This window comes from Grus americana, chromosome 9, assembly GCF_028858705.1.
Source record: "Grus americana isolate bGruAme1 chromosome 9, bGruAme1.mat, whole genome shotgun sequence".
Taxonomy (NCBI): Eukaryota; Metazoa; Chordata; class Aves; order Gruiformes; family Gruidae; genus Grus; species Grus americana.
Window position 1 is genome coordinate 18948847 of NC_072860.1, and position 17897 is coordinate 18966743.

Here is a 17897-nt window from a genome sequence, read left to right on the forward strand (position 1 = left end):
TAGAGCTACCACATTTCCATCAGCAAAATTGACTGTTGAATGCAGTCATGTGCATGGGATGGGGGAGGGACAGTCATGTGAAATAAATTCCTTCAGTCCTTCAAGTCCCCAAAATAAATTCCTTCAATCCCTTGTGAGGCAGATGCTCTCTCTTCTGTCCCACATCTCAAACCCAGTGTCCTTTCCTGCTCCAGACTGTGACAACACTCTTCAAGCCAGGGCTTCCATCTTCTCCAGATTATGACCCCAAGCCTCTGCCATTTCAGAAGCCCCCACCTCACAGCAAACCCCTCCTATGCTAACCCAGGATCCCACCATTTCTCCACCCCCCCCCCCGTTATAAATTATACATATATAAACGTTGACATTATCTATACAAATGAGATCAGGAACTTTTGGCATCAGAAAAATCCCAGATCACTCTCCCCAACCCTGAAATGTTCCTGTTTCTAACTTAATTTGCAGTGCAGTAGATCCCAATTGCGTAGAGGCGATATAAAGAACCAGACTTGTTCACATCAACCACAGAAGAAGGACCTCCAGGAGCAAGCTGGAGAGAGATCAGGGGAATATGGCCCATCCACAACCAGATCTCTGAGCAGCACGTGCTATTTATCATACCAAGCCAGAGTCATGACTGCATCTCTTCCTGACAGATGCATTTTCCCTTCTCTTGCTTTTCTCTGTCAGCAACTCTTGTACTGTCCCAGCACCTTCCCAGAGAGCAGCAAGGACAGTGGTATGTACAGTGGCAGCATACATACATTAGCCATTTTCCAGTGATCTTTCTTAGCCACTCTAGCCCCCCCGTAAGCTTATGCAGATTTTGGAATGATTTTCAGGTCTCTTTCTGGAGGTGAATCCCAGCAAATGACTCCACCAATGGAGCCACAGAGTCCAGTGGTGAAGCTGTCCCATCTGAGACTCTTAGGGGCACCAGCAGATGAAGGATCTACCTGAAAAACAGAGTAAGGCACAGGGAAGAGTTTGCAAAAATTAAAATAACTCTAGCAGAAAGAAAGACAGACAGTGACATGACTAAACTAAAACAGCTGCTAAGCAGCTCATCTTGTCAAAGTTTGGTTCTAACTGTCAGCATAGCACATCCTACCACTGTAAGTCAGTTCAACAACATCTGTAATATTTGTAACTTTAGACGTTCTGTCACAGCTTGAGACAGGCTTGGGTGGAAAGGAGTTTCCGAACCTGGAACTGCAAGGGCACAAACTTAGGTCCAGACTGAGACCATCTAAGCTTTGACTCGTGAGCACACGTGAACTTTGTTGTAACTATAAGACAAAAGATGTGCAGGGCAGAACTAAGCAGCTTGAAAAAAATATGTTGCGGCTCACTTACAATTTCATAAAGAATGATTTAATGCTACCGAGGTGAAAAGATGATCCTGCAAAAGGATAAAACATATTGAACAGGGAAAACAGTGCTAACATGCTCCATAAAGAAAATGCTCTGTGCAATTACCAACAGACAGGACATGGATAAACAGTTTTCAAGAGGAAAGCCCCTCTATCTCATTAAACAGCTGCTTCGCTCCTGGTTTTTTTCCTTGTTCAACTCTTCACCTTTAATCTGCAATACTCGGCTATGCTGCACACGCCAAGAATGCAAAGCTGACAAGCGCAGAAGGGCCTCCCTTATCAGCTTAGGATAAAAGCAAGAGATCGAAAGGATGGATTGTCTGTGATTTTTCATTACAGACTGGTAGATACCTTATGCCCATCGCAGACACGCTAAAGATTTGGAGACCTGAAGATTCACTTATCTTTAAAGATTTGGAGGAATATTGGTAGAAAATAACAGGTGAACTTCCACGTAGGAAAGAAAGAAGTGCCACGGCGTTCACACCACCAAGCTGTGCGATAGCGCAGGACTGTTGCGGCTGTGTGGCAGGAGCTGGGGGCAGCCTGGCAATGCCACTGCTCCTCCTCAGAGAGGACGGAGCACTCCCAGTGCTGTCTGAGCATAGGGGAACGTGCAAATCACTGGGTCCACTCTCTCCATAGGGATGCCAAGAAGGGGTGTCTGTAGTTATAAAGTCTGCAGTAATACACCGCCAAGGGGAGTTTCCTCCTAATCTCAGTGACTGCCTTATGGCCTGTAGAAAGAGGATTTTAATTTTTCCTGAGGACAGCAGGTAACACCAGAACACTGCTGAGAACACTGCTTATGCCTGCAAGAGGAGCACAGAAACTCCTCAGCCTGCTCTCTTCCTTGCTGTCTGAATAAAGCTCCTGAGTACAGAAAAGACAGCTTGGTCAGGGCCTTCCTTATCGTCCCCTCCCTGCTGTGATCACAGGGAGCTCCCACTCCAGCCCTCTGATGTGTTGGCAGCCTCTATAATTTAGAGTAGCTGTGATTTATGGCTTGGACAGAGCCTGTACTTAGGGACTACAAAGGTAGGGCTGGCCTGACCAGTATAGCTGTGTCGTCGCTGGCCCTTTGTATTGATCAAATGGGTGACGGAAGTGAAGAATTCAATTGCGTTTGCTGTCTGTAAGGATCAGCTAAGGGACAGAGGGCTGGTGGGGAGGAAGAGATTTAATTACCCCTCACACCCAGCACCTGCAGCCAAAAGTGTGATGATGACACTCTGTGGGTTGATGGGGGGAATCACTTTCGGCCACATCCCTCTGCACCTCCTCTCTCAGTGAAGAAGGAAACAGAAAAAAGAACGAGGAAATTTCCTGAATGCTTCATCCTGCATTAATCACATGCCATATCCTTCTCCTCATCCAGTCTCTAGGGGAATGGAACAAGAGAAATGAAAGGAAGTTTACAGTTGCCTAAATCTAAGAGAGAGAGGTGTTTGTGGCATGCAGCATGTTGCAGCTCCCACTATAAATTCACAGGCAGATTTCCAACAAGTAATAGGGAGCTGAATCCAAACATACTACTCAGTGAAAGGCTTGAGCAACCTTTAATCAGACTCCTAATTGGTCTTTCCCTCTGTTTCAACATTTGTCGTTTGAGGAAACCAACAGCAGTTCCCAAATGAGCTTTTTTTAAGTAACATTCAGGACATAATCAGGTCTCTCTGAAAAGGGACAGTTCTAAATTCAGTCATAAATGTTTGATACTATTGTCTGCCAAATTTAGCAAATGGTTTTAGTGGGACCTGCATTTATCAAATTGCCACCTTCAAGACAAATGCTTATGGGGAATGTGTTATGCTCAGTCTGCCTAGACCTTACTCTGCTAATGAGGGCATGCCCCATCTTTTCCAAAACACCACTTCTAAAACAATGGCCCAATTTTTACATTACAGCCATGGCTGCCTTGTACTGACTGAGTAGCTGTCATTTAAATTCCTCCTATCAACTCCAAATTCCCTTTCATCTAGGGTCTGTCTTATGTGATGGCAGCCCAGAGCAGTGACCTATGACTATGCTTGACTTCTTATCTCATGACATGTGGACTAACTTACAAATGTAGGTAATTAGTTAAAGATGTTTCATGACAAATTAGACTAATGGAATTGTAATGGTTAAATTAACGTCTTGGGGTCAGTTTTAAGGTCCCTTGTTAGGGGTGATAGTTCAAAATGCAAGCTGTCAGACTCTGGGAAGTATCTTGTTTCTTTTAATAAAGTGCTTCTTTTGCATGTGAAAAGCCAAGGACATAACTGCCGAGATAGGGCCTGATCCAAGGGAAACAATCTGGTTGGCAGTTTCTGGATAAGGCAGTCTCCCCAGTCCTGCCCCCAAACTTTGTCCTGTAGGCAAGATACACAGTGGAACAGAGCAGCAAGCATGAAAAAGGATCAAAGCACACAGCTTTGCACTGCTATGAACACTAATCTCTCACTCTCCCCTTGCACCTTTCAACTGAAAATTTCATCTGACATCTTTCTTCAGGGAGGAAGTTAATTTTGCAAAATCAAACAGTCCAACATAAATTAAACAGATAAATCATGTCCTGTTATCCGCATCCTTCCTCCAGGAGGAGCCTGCGAGGCTCTCCCTGTAGGCTTTTCTAACAATAGAGCTGCTTGTTAACTCTCACACAATGCTAAGGACAAATGGGAAAGGAAGAGACAACAAAATGGAAAACATCTTTCTCCAATTTTGTCAATCCCTGGTGTGCCTATGTCTTGAGCACTGCATGCAATTCTGGTCACGCCATCTCAAAAAGGTATAGCAGAGTCAAGAGAGGCAGTGAGAACATCAGAGGTACCAAGCGGCTTCTATAATTAAAGAGACCTCATAGACAAAGACTCATTCGCTTATCAAACAGACAGCTGAACTTGGATGTGATCGAGGTATTTAGCGTGGAGCAGGATGGAGAAAGCAAACAGGGAATAATTACTCTTTGCTCCTTATAACAAAAAGGAAACACTTTTTACACAATGGTAGTTGAATGTGCAGATGACTGATGTAGAATCCAAAGGAATAAGCAGGTTCAAAAAAATTAGATACATTCATGGGAATCCACTAACAGCCACTACATAGAGCAGTTCAGATACAGCCTGGAGTTCATAAGTGCCTCCATACAGAGCGCCAGAAGCTGGAAAGACATATCAGAAAAAGGACTCTTGTCTGGGTGCCCCTTTTTATGTTCTTATGCTTCCAGTACTGCACTGAGACTGGACACCAGGCTGGACAGGGCTTTGTTCTGGCTCAACAGAGCCACTATCATCACCTGATCTTGGGTTGCTCCTCTTTGCAGACAGCTAATTAGTCACAGATAAGGTTAAGTTCACTTCCCTTCAAAGGCGGCCCTGACCTCTGATGGCTGTCCAGAGGAACAGCTTGATTTTCAGAGAACTGTCTCCTGCCCCAGGTTCCAGCAGTGATGAGGGGCAGGGGTACGTCCGTGTAAGTACATGTACATACACATGTGACTGGGAATGAGATGAGGTCCCTAATCACACAGCCTCCATTTTTAACTCCAAGCACATGCTTTGATCTTTTCTTTTCCAGCATAAACACAGAGCAGAGTACACATTTAGACGTTCCCTGCTGAAACAAGCTGCGCTACTCCCTGCCCGAGCAGAAAACAAGACAGCGAATGACACGAGACAGCTGTTAGCTGCGTTGCTGAATCCACACTCTTTGGATATAACGGCAAAAAGCACAGTGCAAGGACCCCTACAGAACAGAAACACTAATGTGGGTTTCTGTGTTCAGATATCATTCCAGAGCCGGTCTAGGCAGCTCCGACAGGCATGGCACCCTCCACTGCTGTTTATCTCTTGAAACTGGGATCAGTCTATTAAGTTCACCTTAAAAAAAAAAAAATCCATGGTAAAAGTATGGAGCCTGCTATGACCATCTGCTTCGTCGTCTGCCTTTTAGGTAAATACTGTCCTCCTCAGTCTCACAATGACAGTTGTCTGTCTGAGATGCAGACCCCTGTGTCTCAGAGTCCAGCCACGGTGTGCCCTCTTCCTGACTGGTGGCGCTACCCACATGTGCCCTTGCACCTGGCTGGATCTCAGGTCAGATCTTTAACAGACCTGTCTCACGGTCGCGTCTCCCTCTGCGGAATCTACATACCCAGGAATAACACTCTCCTTAGATACCTCACAGAACAGCAGAGCATGCACCTTTCCCTGATTTCATGAGTTCTAGTAGCTGAGGGAGAAGAGGTGGCAGGGTCCTGCAGGCAGAGCATCACTAGCCCGAAGTACAGATGAAACAAATCACCTCCCGTTCCACTTGGGAGCCATGGTGCTGCGGCTCCTGCTAGGGCAGCTTACACAGTCAGCTCTGGAGCTCCCAAAGCATCAGCCAAAATGGTGCTGTCATCACTTCTCTCCCAGCACCCAGTCAGTACCCAGCAGGGACAGCAAGGGATGGGGAGGTTCCTTCCACTTTCTCCCAGCATAAACATGTGCAGAGTAACAAGCCACACTTTTGTGCTTAAAAGGTACATTTAAATTATCAGATGAACATCAAAGGAGAAGAATTATTTTTTACTACACTTATTATGGGGTTTTTTTTTCAGGACAAAAACTGCAGGAATGGAGAATTTAGGTATTTAATATGGATGTAAGTTAGCAGTTGTAAGATGACAGGAGGAATAAGCGAAGACAAACCAACCTCCACTCAGTGCCTTGAATTTCTGTATCTTTCATTTTTCTAATTCCTGGCACGTGTCACTCATACCTTTTTCATATATGCATCGGGACAAAATGGCAGATGTAAACACAACAATTTTCCTCCACAGACAAAACCAGGATTTAAAAGCCCATTAATAGAACCATGCAGAATTCATTACGTTGTGCATCCTTGTAAATATGCATGCGCTCTCTTTTTATATCAGTTCATATACGTGAAATAGTAACAAGTAGTAAACATAAAAACATAAAATGAGAACCTCATGTTATTACTACACTACAGTTCTTGTTCTTTATGTGAGAGCTTTTAGCATTAATAGGTAGAGGAGCGTACACACAAGTCACTTGAGTTTTGAGAGAACTAATTAAGTTCTACTGGTTACTATTACAGAGATAGGACTATTTGGACCTTGAACATAAGACAGAAAGAAGGGAATAATGATTTATCTTTAACATAAGAAAAAGAAAATACTTCCCATTAGTGGAATAGTAACAGCTGTTAACTCTGTAGAGCATCTATGTGTTAGTTTGAAAAGTCTGTAGATGAGGAAGATATTTCAGCCTCAAGTATCCTCATAAGACACTGACATGCTTTAGCTGTATTTTGCAATATGTTTGTGAAGTTAATGCTTGACAATTTTTTGACTTAGTACTATTTTGCAGAAGTGATATAATTATGGTGTTATCAAATAAATTATTATGCAATGCACATAACCAATGGATATAATATAAAAATTCATTTGAAAAGTGGATAATATATCTACTCTAATATCTGTCCTTAATCTTGCTTTGAGAGAGCCAGAAAGCAAGGCTATTCAAGAGTTTGCCTTTGTTAGAATACTTACTTAATACTACTAATGAAGGATAATAAATCTTTATCTTGTTTGCTTCCACTGCACAAAGATACAGATATTTCCTAAAATAACTTTGGTACTTCCATGTAGGACAAAGCTAATTAGAATCATAGAATCACAGAAATTCTGGTTGGAGGGAACCTCTGGAGATCCCCATCCCAACCTCGCATTCAAAGCAGAACTACTGCCAACATCAGATTGGGTCAACCATGGCTTGGCCTGATGGCATCTTAAAAATATCCAAAGACGGAGATTTCACAGCCACTTTGGGTGACCTGTTCCGGTGCTACACCACCCTCCCGATGAAGAAATCAAGCACAACAAAGTTTACTGAGAGTTGTAGTATCTTTTAAAAGACTAATGAAGGTCAGCTACAGTTTGGTCTGATGAAAGAGACTGTCCCTCCCTAAAAGTCTTGTCTCACTGTTAACTCTCACAGATAGAGTAAAAGCCAATTAAAGAATAGCATTTAACTGGCCTATCTCTATTTTACCTCCAAGCACTGAACAACATGGAATATTTCAATCTCTCACCATTAAAGATATCCTCAAAATCACCTTCTGATGATATGGAAATGTTCTTAGTTATATCTGATGGAAAGAGAACCCAGATGAATGGATGCTGTGTATTCAGTTACACAAGACATCCAAAACAAAGCCAGGAACTTAATCCAGATTTCCTATGCACTGCTTAATATCACTTTATTGTTACTCAGTCTTCTTTTCCCACAAGCTACCATAAAGATAACTTACAAAAGGTTGAAACAACCCTCTGAGGGCAGCATCAGTGATGACAGCATTTGCCAGAATCTGAAATTTCAACTCTCTCTACTTTACTACCTAAGAAGGAGGCACACTTTATAATCACTACAAGTATGGAGCTCACCAGGATCTCAGTCTGCCACTCTTTGGCTTCATCTTTGCTGAGATGGATCCTGCAGTTCCTCCTGAGAATGTAAAACACAGTCACTGACTGACACACACCTGACTTTAGATTTCTATAAGATTTCAAAGATGCCACTGGAGCCTTCAGGAAGGTTTCAATCTTTAAGGAAACACCTACAAATGAGCTGGTGATGGGAATGAAAAAGCAGCAATAGGGGGTAGCAAAAGCAGGGTTCAGTGCGTATATTTACACTACCAAAAATGAATCAGTTGGAATGTCATTGAGTGTCTTACCTGAAGAGCAAAAGAACAGGCAGGTCTCCGTGCTCACTTCCTATCATTTCATTTCCTGTCATTGTTGTGTCTCAGTGTCAGTTCATGTAACAGTAGGAAACGACTTCATGGAAGCGGGATTTACTCCTGAGAATGGGGCCACTCAAGCCCCTGCAGAGGTGCTATTCTGTACCTGCAAACCTTCTTTGCGTTCATCTTGAGAATGATAGCTGAAAGATGCTGGATCCCATTACTACCTCTAAACATACAGTCCCCTGTTAGCCAAGATCATGCAGTGTCCCTTTTACTGCAGCAATGTAAACATTTACCAAGAGAAGACAGGGAAATATGATCTGACACAAGAAGATTAAGCTGTATGGGTTTTTCACAGGAAGCCAAGTTCTTTAGCTGTCAGATAGAAGCCACAGAGTGACGCCTATTGTTTCTTAAAGAGTAATTACTTCTGATTGCTTCCGAGTACACTAATTTGTCTTGATACAGAATGACAGCATAACCCAGAGCAGTGGATAACTGCATTACTTTACCTGTGTACAGGTTTTCTGGGGTATACCCACACTGGTTTGAGCAGCATTTCTTTTTTTCCAGGACATTGTACATCCACCTTGCAGCTCTGTATCTAGGCAAAAGCAAAACCTGCTGCCTCACGCAGTGAGGGGCAGTGCCCTGGCTTAGTGGTGAGAAGGGATCTCAGAAACTCATGGCTGGTCAGGCACTGGGCTGGCTCCACAGGCAGCAGCAGCATTACTGAAAGACAAGGCAGAGGAGACTAGAAACAGCCAGTTTCTGGAAAGGAACAACTAAACTGAATGAATGGATGTCAACCATATCCTGAGCTGCATCACAAGAAGTGTGACCGCCAGGTCAAGGGAGGTGATTCTCCACCTTTACTCTACTCTCGTGAGACCCCACCTGGAGTACTGCATCCAGCTCTGGGGTCCCCAGCATAAGAAATACATTGAGCTGTTGGAGACAGTCCAGAGGAGGGCAGCGAAGGTGATCAGAGGGCTGGAGCACCTCTACTGTGAAGACAAGCTGAGAGAGTTGGGGTTGTTCAGCCTGGAGAAGAGAAGGCTCCAGGGAGACCTTGTAGCAGCCTCCCAGTACTTAAAAGGGCCTACAGGAAAGCTGGAAAGGGACTGTTTACAAGTAATAGGAGTAATAGGACAAGGGGTAACGGCATTAAACTGAAAGAGGGTAGATTTAGATGAGATATTAGGAAGATATTCCATACGATGAGGGTGGTGAGGCACTGGGACAGGTTGCCCAGAGAAGCTGTGGATGCCCCATCCCTGGAAGTGGTCAAGGCCAGGTTGGATGGGGCTTTGGGCGACCTCGTCTAGTGGAGGGTGTCCCTGCCCGCAGCAGGGGGGTTGGAACTAGATGATCTTTAAGGCCCTTCCAGCCCAAACCATTCTATGATTCTATGATGAAGAATGATAGGACTGCAATTGCCAATTTTCTAATCTGCTCTTGTTCTCTTATATTCTTATATACATTATATGTGCTACTACCTGAATCCATTCATGCACTTGTGAAAAGCCTTTTGCTAATTTCATCCAAAGGCATTATTTCCAGTAGTTCAAGGGAGTCAGGAATAGAGAGATAAGAAAAACTTGCTACTTCCAAAATTGTTGGAAATGTCAGAATACACCCTGGACCCCAGTCTAAGTCGTTTTCCTCAGGGGTGACTTTGCTATGTCACAATTTTACATGCTTGTTGCAGGGCAGGAGGAAGCTCTGCACTCATCAAAGAATTCTGCTTTGTCAATACTTTGCATCTGTGGTGCAGTCAAATAAGGAAAACTTGGAAATTTTGCAAAGTGAAAGCTGAACAAAACATTCAGGTTAGGTCACTGAGGGTGTTTTGTTATCATTATTTTTAAGCATTTTGTTTCTATTTTAATTTTTTGCATTTAAATTTTCTGATCTCCATTTTCTTAAAACTTCAAAGTAGAAAGTGACTTCAATCGAAATAAAAATATGAAGATTTCATGTTAAAAATGTCAAAACTTCCTGTCATGCACATTCTGAAAAAGCAGTTCCATGCTTTGGCTGAGTTAGAAGACTAGTGGAAAAGGATCCTAGTTTATGAATAATTTCAATTTTGACAGATTAGAATTTTTCTGAGGGGAAAAACAGCAAAAGAAAAAAGAGCTCATCAAAGAATGCCTGATTGGTCCTAAACAAAGTTCACCTAGGATATGATCTAGTGATACTGTCTGCTTGCAGAAAAGAACATTTTTATAGTTAGTGACTGTAGTTTATAGTAACTGACTAGTCAGTCAGAAGTCGCCTAGGACTTGTACGTCAAAACCACAGAGCTGTAGTGAGGGGTCACAGAGCTGACCATCATGTTCCCAAATTTCAGCTGTCTTCCAGAAATTCAAAAAGCAGAGAGCAAGTACTGCACTAACTGATTTTCTACCCTCCTGGCATCACTCAGATTCTCCTTATGGCACCATATAAGCCATAACAGCTCCCTGCTGCTATTCACATTTTCTGACACTTTTCTAATAATTCTGATCTTAAAATATTTTCTTTGCAGGCATTTTAACACTTATTGCAGATTCATTGCAACCTAAGAAAAACAGTGCTCACCCCACATTACCTCTGTGGTGGTAAAATTATTATTATTTATGATTTGAGAGGTCTGGCTAAGAAGTTTATCCTAACTAAAATAACATTCTCTTTGACTAGAAGCTAACAGCCTGTGATTGTTCCCAACTCCCCACTTTTGAGCTAAGATAATACTGGCTGTACCACTCCTATAGGCTCCACCGAGAACTGTCTCTCCGTATGGTCACATTATTTACTGTTTGATTCCTTACATTTGTGGCAGTTAGCAAGCTCTTTAAGGAGTCCATCCCTCCCAGGGATGGATACCTGGCTTTGTTTGCATTGAAATGATTGTCTTCTTCAGCTGTTCTTTTTTTTTCTTTTTTTTTTTCTTTTTTTTTTTTCTTTTTTTTTTTTTTTCTGAAACAGTATGTATATAGGCTGGGTCTCTGCAATCACTTGGCAGAGAAGGGGGGAGCAGAGGGGAAGATGCTGTCCAAACGTTCTCTCACTATGATCACAGTTAATAAAGCTTCTGTCTGACCTGTCCTAAATCATACTTGTGTTATTATGCTCTTGGAGTCCTCGGATTCTCCAACACCTCTTAGAGGGGAGCACATCCCACTGTGCTGTACCTGGCCACAGACACTGCAAAGGGAGACAAAAACTCATCAGAAAACGGAAGGGCCCAGCACTATATATATCTATAGGCATCATCACGCTGTGTACCAAAGCATTTGAGAGCTGCATGGTGGGCTGGATGTCAGTACATGAGGCAGTCAGACCGAGACCTTGCACTGGTGGTAAATTCACTCCAGTAAATAACAAGGACTCAGAAAAACAAAGCCTGCAGAGGATTTATATAGCCGATGGGCAAAATTAATGACACAGAGATCAGGCAGTGGTCACAGCCACTTATTCCTTCCTCAAACATCCAAAGCTCCTGCTGCCTGCAGCGTAGCGCAGGAGCCTTCTCTCTGAAGCCAGAGCAAACTTGGGCACCAGCTGTCACTGGAACAGAACCAGGGCTGATAGTTCAGCACACACCTGGTCCTCCATCATCCATCAGCGTGTCACAGTCACGCGCTGCAGTCAGCACAGGCCCCAGAAGAGTACAATGTCAGCTTCCTATGCTCCCCAAGTGCCCAAAGCGCAGGGAAGCAGAGAAAAGAGCCCTATGACTTGTGCAGAGATATGTTTGAGAAGTTATCTCCACGTGTATGGACACTTCGAGTGTCATCAAACCAGAGTCTAATTACAGTCACTACAAGCACCTGTCCAGTGTACAGCATCCCTGGTACACCACTGCAAAAGCAAATAGTATTTCAGAGTCACTTCAGTTATTTACTCTGAAAATTTTGCTAGAGTAGCAGAGAAGGTCACCTCATGAAAGCATAAAAGAAATCTCATGTATAATTTTAGTAAAAATCTAATTCTGTCCACAACTACAACATGAGATTCAGTTTTCTACTGGACATTAATTTAGAGAGTTTTCTGAATTTAAACACAATAAAAATAAAGACTCGAATGTGACCAGTTCTTAAAAAAACCTATAGAAAATACAATTGGAGAAAAGTGTTATAAATAAATGTATAAATGTATAAACAATATTTCCACATTTGAATTATGCATTGTGAAATAAAAAGAACATAGTAAATGTCTCTCCTTATTTGTGTGGGCTTCATGATAAAAAGAACTGATAAATAGGCTAAGATAAAAAAACAAGTGGATGCTAGGGCTTGGAAGTCTTGTTTTCTGTTATAGAAGTAATAAAGTAATAAATCAGCATTAACATAAACACATTTACTCCTCCTCTCCAAAGGAGTTAATTGTTTCATGTTATCAATAAATATGTAACATTATTGATGGCGTTTTCTTTTCTTAAATCAACCCTGAAGTCATTCTATCGATTTCAACTGAGTCCCCAAAGAACGACTTAGACCCACTATATCCATTTAAATATATAACTCTGGAAAGCACCTTTCCCTAAGATCTGTGACACTAGTTGCCATTATTCAGTGTTTCCAAATACAGTTCTACCATAAAAGTTATTTACTGGCTTCTTACACTGCAGTTTATCACAACCTTCATTATTCCCTATAGGAGTTGTACTAAATCACCCAGCTGACAGCTCAAGTGATCCAGTTCCCTGACTACTGGTGCTTCTGAAATAATCAAGGCCCAAACCACCTTCTATAAAGCTTCCATTTAATCAGCGCTGACATGCACCTTAGATTGCACTTCAGAAGGTGCCAGAAGCGCCTCCGGGGTTTTGTGGCTTATCACTAGGAAGACAGACTGTTATTCTGCTGGCAGGTCACGGCGATGAACCTAGCCATTCACATGAAAGTCACGGACTCATGGGGGGACTTGCTTTACCTACCAAATCCACCTGCACCTTTATAATTTTGACCCAAGTATCCAGGGCGTGGGAAGGGGTGTTATTTGGTTTTACTACAAGGGAGCAATGAGAGCAGAAAACCCTTTGCAGCACTAGCCAGGTGGCAGCAGGACCAGATACTGCATCTGAGCCCTTGTCTGCACATAACGCATCCGGTCATACGACTGTCTTGGTCAGAGGCTGGATATTTTTCTTCTTCTGACAAAAGCAGTGTCAGCAGAAACTATTTTTCTTCCAGACATAGTTTATGCAGTATGGGAAACCAGTTTGAAGCATATTGGCAAAAGATTACTATTATTCTGCCAATATAAGCCATGTCTGCAGCAAGGAGCTCTGCCCCCAGTGCTCAACCAGTCAAGAAGCCCTGTGGACAGACTGACGTATATACAAAGAAATTGCTTTCAGTGGCGCTAGCATGGATTTATCCTGATAAAACTGTGAAATAGATACTGGCCCTCTGTTCGTTCTTTGGCACTTGAACGGTATTCTGAAGAACCACAAGAGTCAGTGCTATAATAGTGAGCCATAAAAACAGACAGAAAATATAAACACATCTGTCCCTATGTCCCATAGAAATTAACAACATTGCACTAAAGAAATACTTTCTAAAAGTTTCAGGCAAAAAAAATATATATTCTTTGAATGATTTTTAATAAAAAAGTGAAATTTTCCCACCAAAGACAAAACTTTAAGCGAAACGATTTTGTCAAGAATCCAATTTTCCACTGAAAAGCATGGTAGACTATCCCTTAATAATAATAATAATAATGACAGTCACCACTGCCAGTGTGCTACAGATGAAGCAATGAAGCAAGAAAATAGCATGTTCTCTAACAGAACAAAAAGGCTAGGCAGCATTGCCCCGGACACCATGCTAATATCAGTTTTTGATCTTGCTACAGCAGTGTTGCCTGCTAGAGAGCTACAGCTGACATGGAGCACTGCAGGCTGCTTTTCAACACCTTCACACTTGCTGCTCTCACTCAGAAAACTGTCGAGAGGGAAACCACCACATACTGCAGCAGGATGAATTTTAATTCCAGTTTTATGAATTTGCATCAGAAAACAGCGAAGGACTGATAGAAGGAGGCTTATCTGTTTCAGGAGTTACTGTCAGAAGAAGATAAGATGGAGCAGGAAAAGTCACTTCTTCCGTTTCTTGTACAGAAGACTGCTGTTTGCAGCAGAGAAAATTATCAAAAACAAATACATAAATCAAGATGTATCAGTCTTTGGGATATAGAAACACACTTGCAGCAAAATACACAAGGTTTGGAGCAGAAGAAGGAAATGCTTTTTCAGCATGCATGTTCTGGTTTAGCTGAGGTACCAGCCAAAAGGCAGAGCTGAAAAAGACTGCAGGGCTCAAAAGTCCTAAGGTGAACTGCAAAGAAAAACTGATCAACTTATGGGACCCTGAGTAATGCCCATGGTGGTAAAGAAACAGCCAGGAAATATGGATATTTTGTTGGTGGTTTCTTTTTCTTCTTTTTGGTAGATTCATATATTTTTGTGCTACTAAGTAAAAAGCAATTGTGCTTTAAAATCCTGTGCAAAGCTGATGTATTCTGTGCAAGTACATATTCTTGCATGCATAAACGGAAAAGTTCTGAGTATCCACATGTCTGAGTCTGGGAAAATCTGTGCTCAAGTGTGAACAGAGACCTCATACCAGGGCTGAGCACAGACGCTTAAGAGCACACACTTAACACCCACAGCAGCTAAAAAGTCAAGCCTCTCCCAGAGCAGCCTAGGAGAAGTTTGAAGAAGGGGAGCTCTGCCAATGCTTTGTGGGTATGACAGAAGCCTTTGAATATTTTAAGTGCATGAACATTTAAGCAGGCTTGACATATAACAAAGCCTTCCAGATTATGCATCGGAAAGACTGCACGAGGATTCAGCAAGTACCGTACAGCTGTGAATGAATGCGGCTGATGCTAGTGCACTGGCTTAACTCATCATATGGACACGAGTGCCATGGATCACAAGGTAGCTGATGGGTTTTTCTCTCAGATTGGAAGACTCTAGCAGGAAGTGCTTGACGCAACTGTCAGATCATTTTCAAGCTTTGCCAATTTTCTATGACATAACTGCTTGCTTTGTTGCTTCCTCAAAATTAGATTTACACAGTCTTGTAACATGTTTCACCTGTTGACAGCATCAATGAATTGGTGACTGTGTCTCTTCAGAGTATCCTGGAGTCCGATCCAGTTCTATCTGAAAACAGTGGGTACTTTTCCAGTGATGCCACGAGATGCTGGGATGAGCTGAAAGGGATGGAAAGAGGTAGATCACTTGGTGCATCTGCTTTTGAAAATGCCTTCTAATCAAGGGAGGGGCAAAACTGTTATCTCAGCTTTACACATGGAAACTACAGTATAATTTGGGAAGGGTTCTGCAGCATGGTGTCTAAAGGTAGGTCTCTGCAGCAAATAGGCTTCTACAGAAACTCTACATACAATTAAAGGCCTAAGCGCTCAGAGGCAGATACTCAGAAGTGGCAAGCAGCCATAATTCCTCCTGAAACCAGTGGAGTTTTATGGATGGAACCGAGGAAGCACACTTTCCACAAGAGAACTTGCTGACAATAAATCAGCAGCAAGCGCTGCAATTGCTGCCCCACGCAGTGTGATGCCTTGCTTGATGCTCCCTCCACAGCAAAGAAATTCTATTGATGGTACTTCTCACAGTGGCACTGGAAAAAACCCAAACAAAACCAACTTCACAGCAATTTTGGCAGAAGGAAAGATCCAGACAACTGCCAGTCTGCACTTCAATACAAAATCCTGACCAGGAGGAAAATGACTCACACAAAGTCTGGAGAAGCAAGACATGGTATAATGCTTTCATATGGCCCCAGACACAATTATAATTCCTCCCATCAGCTCTTCCTGCTGACATCAGCTTTCACATTGGTTTGGCCTAATAATTAGGAAAGTTCTTAGAACTTAACCAGAACATCATTGTTCCCATGGAAAACACCCCACTGCTCCTGTGATGGGAAATAGCTTTTTTCCTCTTTTGAAAATTTTATTGCTGATCTGGCTAGGCCAGGCTCCAAGTCTAAGCTAGGTTTCAGTGTGCTTTTACAACGCTGGCTTCACATCAGCATCTCCCACTGCTTCTGAAATCAGCCTGAGAAAATGAGCCTTTGTAGGGAGCAAGGAGAAATGTGTCAGAAAAACAGACGAGCAGCCTGGACTATGCACTGGAACAAGAGTAGGAGAGGGAAAGGCTTCTCACAGTGTCCTCCCTGCCCCAGGTCCTGTCCCCTGGCTCTGTGCTGCTGGGAGAGGAGGAACCCTGGGGCTACAGCAAATCTATGAAAGGTCACAGTGGCCACAGAGACAGCCATGGAGAGAGGAAGAGAGAGCAGTTAACTAATGCCATTTGGGACAGTGTGAGCTGCTTCTGGGGCTCACTGCATGGCAAGAAGAGGAGATCAGAGGTAGCAGCGGCTAACAGATGTCTGGCAATACTGCTCCGAGGGAGCCCTGGCATGGTGGAGATGAGGGAGGGAGAGATGGCCTCCAAGGACCAGAGTGGATGGTCCCTATTTGCAGGAGGCTGCCAGGAGATACTCCTGCAATCCCAATGCACCCTTGGGGGAATGCATTGGGTTGGATGTCCCTGGGAAATCCCATCTCTCACCCTCCCCTTGCTGTCTCCATATTTCCTCTTAAAGATTTTGATCACGAGAGGTGCTGTCGCACTGTGACTGCTCAGACAGACGCCAAGAGGGTCAGATGTCCTTTGGATACAGAGAAGGTAAGGGCTGGCCCTCAGCTGTGTCTGGTGGTGTGGCCATAGCTCCACCCAAAGCTGCTGTGGTCAAACTGTGTGACGACAGGATTTGGTTCTGTGCCTTCACAGGCAGGATTTTAGTGTCAGAAGCTTGCAAGAGCTTCCAGCGGGTAAGTTATGACAGTGTCTGTCAGTTAACTGTCCCATTTACTTTTGCATGATGTTATAGGGATTTGGAGACTGGAGCTCCCAGCTTTAAGATCGTAATAACCCTTTTGCAGCTTAAAATAAAAAACAGTAAACCCAGTAGAGGATACAGTTAAGCAGTAAACCAGCTTAAACTCAGTATGTTTAATTTGCTTTTCTCACCATCCATCATATCATCTTGGGAGAGCTGAAAGCATCTTATAATAATTTGAAGACACAGAATTTTCTGGAAGGATACTTGCTTGAAAATAGATTTTTGACTCCTGGGCTATAGCAGTATTACAAAACCACTCACTTTCCATGCTGACCCTCTGCCGTTACCAAGGAATAGTTGCTAATTTTCATTTTAAGGGCTCAATTTTATATTCTTCCAGCCACATAAGCAGCACTCCCCTACCCCAGCTATTCCACTGGAAGAGTTACTCAGACTATATTACAGATTATATATATCCACATATATGCAATACTGCTTTGCAAAGCCAGGGTGGTGTAAGGAGGAACAGCAGCCAAACTGGGTAGCAACCCAGCCGTGCACACTTTCAGGCATAGTTACACGCTCTGTTTTCTTCAGGAGTGAAATGACCCCTGACTGTTTATTACTACCTCTGCACTGTGGTTTGCTGCCAACAGAGATGACCACTTGAGTGACTATGCTGTGTCACTGGAGTGAGCCAGGGATGGGAACTCCTTCAAGCTGGCATTGCTGACAAATATTTTATACTGCAGAGCTATGGCTTTAGATTCATATGACGTTACACAACATGGCTCTATGTGCCTGCCTTCAGGAGGAAAAGGTGTTCCTAACTTGTGTTAATGTTGGAAGGGGACTCTTCCCTTCTGCTGTTCTTACTGACATGTAGAGTGCTCTATCAACAATTTGT

General features: G+C 43.0%; 1 long non-coding RNA gene across 2 annotated transcripts in view; it reads right to left on the bottom strand.

Annotated features, from left to right (window-relative positions):
* Positions 1-366: 366 nt before the first annotated feature.
* LOC129210135 (uncharacterized) overlaps positions 367-17897 on the bottom strand; it is a 42575-nt gene continuing 25044 nt past the window's right edge. The window contains exons 3-4 of one of the 2 annotated variants that reach the window (XR_008578312.1): positions 15214-15332; positions 367-956 (exon numbers count right to left, since the gene is read on the bottom strand). This is a non-coding gene — a long non-coding RNA (uncharacterized LOC129210135). Of the gene's footprint in view, positions 957-11141; positions 11313-15213; positions 15333-17897 lie in introns of those variants that run through there. The other variant, XR_008578313.1, reaches the window with a different exon arrangement.